This window comes from Mustelus asterias, chromosome 13 (assembly GCF_964213995.1).
Source record: "Mustelus asterias chromosome 13, sMusAst1.hap1.1, whole genome shotgun sequence".
In the NCBI taxonomy this organism is placed as follows: Eukaryota; Metazoa; Chordata; class Chondrichthyes; order Carcharhiniformes; family Triakidae; genus Mustelus; species Mustelus asterias.
In genome coordinates, this window is record NC_135813.1 from 17,798,378 (window position 1) to 17,802,654 (window position 4,277).

Sequence of the window (4,277 nt, forward strand, 5' to 3'; positions counted from 1 at the left end):
GCCACATTCAGTCAAGACTGCTGGTGGACAATTAAGCAACTCACTGGAGGAGAAGGCTCCACAAATATTCCCATCCTCAATGATGGAGAAGCCCAGCACATCAGTGCAAGAGATAAGGCTGAAGCGTTCGCAGCAATCTTCAGACAGAATTGCTGAGTGGATGATCCATCTCGGCCTCCTCCAGAGGTCCCCAGCATCACAGATCTTCAGCCAATTTGATCCAATCTCTGTGATATGAAGGAACGGCTGAAAGATACTGGATATTGCAAAGGCTATGGGTCCTGAGAACATTCAGGCAATAGACCTGAAGACTTGTGCTTCAGAACTTGCTATGTCCCTAGCCAAGCTGTCCCAGTACAATCACAACACTGGCATCCATCCAGCAAATGTGGGAAATTGCCTGGGTCAGTCCTGTCCACAAAGAAAACTGAACAAATCCAACCTGGCCAATTACCACTCCATCAGTCTACTCCCGATCATCAATAAAGTGATGAAAGGGGTCATCAACATTGTTATTAAACAGAACCTGCTCAGCAATAACCTGCTCACGGACTCTCAGTTTGAGTTTCGCCAGGCTCATTCTGCTCCGGACCTCATTACAGTGGACTAAAGAGCTGAATAAGGCAGCATTTGACTCAGTGCGGCATCAAGAAGCCCTAGGAAAACTGAAGTCATAGAAATATTGAAAATAGGAGCAGGAGGATTAGGCCATTCGGCCCTTCAGCCTGCACTACCATTCAACATGATCATGGCTGATCCTCTATCTCAACACCAATCTCCCATGCTCTGCCCATACATCTTGACACGATTAGAGTCTAGAAATCTGTCTATTTTCTTCTTAAATATATTCAGTGACTTGGCCTCCATTCTTCTCTGGCGGGGAATTCAACAGGTTCACCACCCTCTGAATGAAGAAATTTCTCCTCACGTCTGCCCGCTTTGGCCTACCCCACATCCTGAGACTTTGACCCCTTGTCCTAGACACTGCAGCTGAAGGAAACAATATCCTTGCGTCCAGTCAGTTCAGCCCCGTCAGAATTTTATACATTTAAATTAGATCCCTCTCTTTCTTCCAATTTCCAGTGAATACAGGCCCAATTAACCCAATCTCTCCTCATAAGTCAAACCTGCCATTCCAGGAATCAGTCTGGTGAACCTTTGCTGCACCCACTCTATGGCAAGTCAATGGGATTCAGAGGGAAAGCTCTCTGCTGGTTGGAGTCATACATCGCACAAAAGATGCTTGTGTTTTCTGTAGGTCAATCATCTCAATCCCAGGACGCTGCTGAAGGAGTTCCTCAGGTTCTATGCTCAGCAATGACCTTCTCTCCATCATAAGATCAGAAACATGCGCCGGAATTCTACCACCCCACCCGCCCTGGAATCTGAGTGGGTGAGGGGCGGACAATGGAAATGCCCGTTGTCCTCGGGTGGGATTTTCCAGTCTCGCTCGAGCGAGACCGTAAAATCCCGCCCATGGTGTTTGCTGATGATTGCACAGTATTAAGCACTATTCGTGACTCCTCAGATACTGAAGCAGTCTGTATCCATAAGCAACAAGACCTGGACAATATTCAAGCTTGGACTGATAAGTTGCAAGTAATATTCACGCCACACAAGTGCCAGACGATGACCATCTCCAACGAGAGAATCTTTCCTTGACATTCAATGGCATTAGCTTGGCTGGATCATTCACTATCAACATCTTGGGGTTTACCATTAACCAGGAACTGAACTGGAATTCTGCAGCGAGTAACTCCCTTCCTGATTTCCCAAAGCTTGTCCACCATCTACAAGACATAAGCAAGGAGTGTGATGGAATACTCTCCACTGGATGGGTGCAGGTCCAACAACGCTCAAGAAGCTTGACACCATCCAGGATAAAGCAGCCCACTTGAATAACATCCTATCCACCACCTTCAATATTCACTCCTTCTGTCACTGACGCACAGTGGCAGCAGTGTATACCATCGACAAGATGCATGACAGCAATTCATCAAAGCTCCTTCGACAGCACCTTCCAAACCCATAGGAGGACAAGGGCAACAGATTCAGAGCAACACCGCCACCTGCAAGTTCCCCTCCAAGCCACATACCATTCTGACTTGGAATTATATTGCTGTTCCTTCACTGTCACTGAGTTAAAATCCTGGAACTTCCTTCCTGTGGCTCTTCGACACCATATGGACTGCAACAGTCTGAGAAGGCAGCTCACCACCACCTTCTCAAGGGCAATTAGGGAGGGGTAATAAATCCTTGCCTAGCCAGCGATGCCCACGTCCTATAAATGAATTAAAAATAATTACATTGTATATAATGCTAACTAGGGTAGGAATATACAAATTTAACAAATTTGGGTTTTTGGAACACTTTTAACACAGTAAAACATCATTGCACCTCCTTATTCATATACAATTTGATCATCAATTGCAGAGTTAGACATACAGGGCAGGATTTTCCAGCTGCGCTCGCCCCAAGGTCAGAAAATCCCGCCCAAGGTCAACGGACCTTTTGCATGGTCGGTGTCCCGGTGTCCCGCCCACTACGATTCCCGTGGTTGGCAGGCTGGGAAAATGCACCCACAATCAGCATTAAAGATTACAATCTCCATATCCCGCCAACTTCATCCCTCTCCCTGACAACTGTTGGAGGTTGCAGCCCTGACCCCCTCAATCACCAGCCCTGACCCCCCCGCCCCCCCACTAATCACCGGCACCAACACCCTCACCCCCCTCCAATTGATGCCCATGACATCCCCGCCTGCCTCAATCTCGGGCCCCGACCACCCCAGTCGCCGGCCCCGAACCTCCCAGTCGCCGGCCCCAATACCTCCCCCCAGTTGACAGCCCAATCGCTCGACAATCACCAGGCAAGACTGTTCTCTTCCTGTTGGGGAACACTTCAACGGTCACGGGCATTCGGCCTCTGATATTCGGGTAAGCGTTCTCCAAGGCGGCCTTCACGACACACGACGGCGCAGAGTCGCTGAGCAGAAACTGATAGCCGAGTTCTGCACACATGAGGACGGCCTCAACCGGGATATTGGGTTCATGTCACACTATTTGTAACTCCCACAGCTTGCCTGGACCTGCAGAGTTTCACTGGCTGTCCTGTCTGGAGACAATACATATCTCTTTAACCTGTCTTGATGCTCTCTCCACTCACATTGTTTGTATCTTAAAGACTTGATTTGTTGTAAGTATTCGCATTCCAGCCATTATTCATGTAAATTGAGTTTGTGTCTTTATATGCCCTGTTTGTGAACAGAATTCCCACTCACCTGAAGAAGGGGCTTGGAGCTCCGAAAGCTTGTGTGGCTTTTGCTACCAAATAAACCTGTTGGACTTTAACCTGGTGTTGTTAAACTTCTTACTAGGAAGTTGAAAAAACAGGGATCATAGATTCAAACAAAGTGGCTGAAGAATTAGAACGTGCCCTCCATCTCTGCAAGAGAGAGAAGAAACACTCATCAACGGCACAGATCAGTTGCTAAAAGCAACACTCAATACCCGCTTCCTGCTCAGAAGAGAATACTATAAATTGGCCTCATGGTTTGTGAGGCCAAACACTTTAGAAACACATTTCCCTTGGAAAACACTATGGAAATGATCTCTAAGAGTATAATCTTAGGGGACATGAGGAAAAACCTTTTTACGCAGAGTGTGGTGGGTGTCTGGAATTGGCTGCCTGAGTTGGTGGTGGAGGCAGAGCCCCTAAACTCATTTAAGAAGTACCTGAATCTGCACCTTAAGTGCTGTAACCTGCCGGGTATGGACCATGTGCAGGAAGATGGCATTAGAAAGGGCACCTAGGTTTCTTCGGGTCGGCATGGACAAGATAGGCTGAATGGCCCCCTTCTATGCTGTCTCATTTCTATGATGGTGCAAAACATCTCAAGAGTTCAGGTCCCACTGCTTCTTGGAGTTCATGGGCGGGATTTAACGGCCTCGCTCGGGCAAGACTGGAAATTCCTACCCGAGGTTAATGGAGATTCCCATTGTTGGACCCTCGCCCGCGCCGGGCAAGGTAGTAGAGTTCCAGCCGATATCCTATCTCGTGCATTGCGAAGCGTCAATTAAACGGGAGTAGATAAGATCTGATTAACATTATAGTGCGAAGGGCTGAGGAGTGTGCTTGTGCATCTGTGAAAGACTCGTACTGAATCAACCAAATGGAGATTTTCAAACATGTTCAGGAACCAGTCTGCCTGCTCCAGTGAATGCGCTTACAACTGTGCAAAGCTTGCTTTATGTACAAGAAGTGCAAACAAACGTGTC

At 47.7% G+C, this 4,277-nt stretch overlaps 1 pseudogene; it reads right to left on the bottom strand.

Annotated features, from left to right (window-relative positions):
- Positions 1–3,422: 3,422 nt before the first annotated feature.
- Positions 3,423–3,628, bottom strand: LOC144503194 (small nucleolar RNA U3; annotated as a pseudogene).
- Between the last annotated feature and the right edge of the window lie 649 nt (positions 3,629–4,277).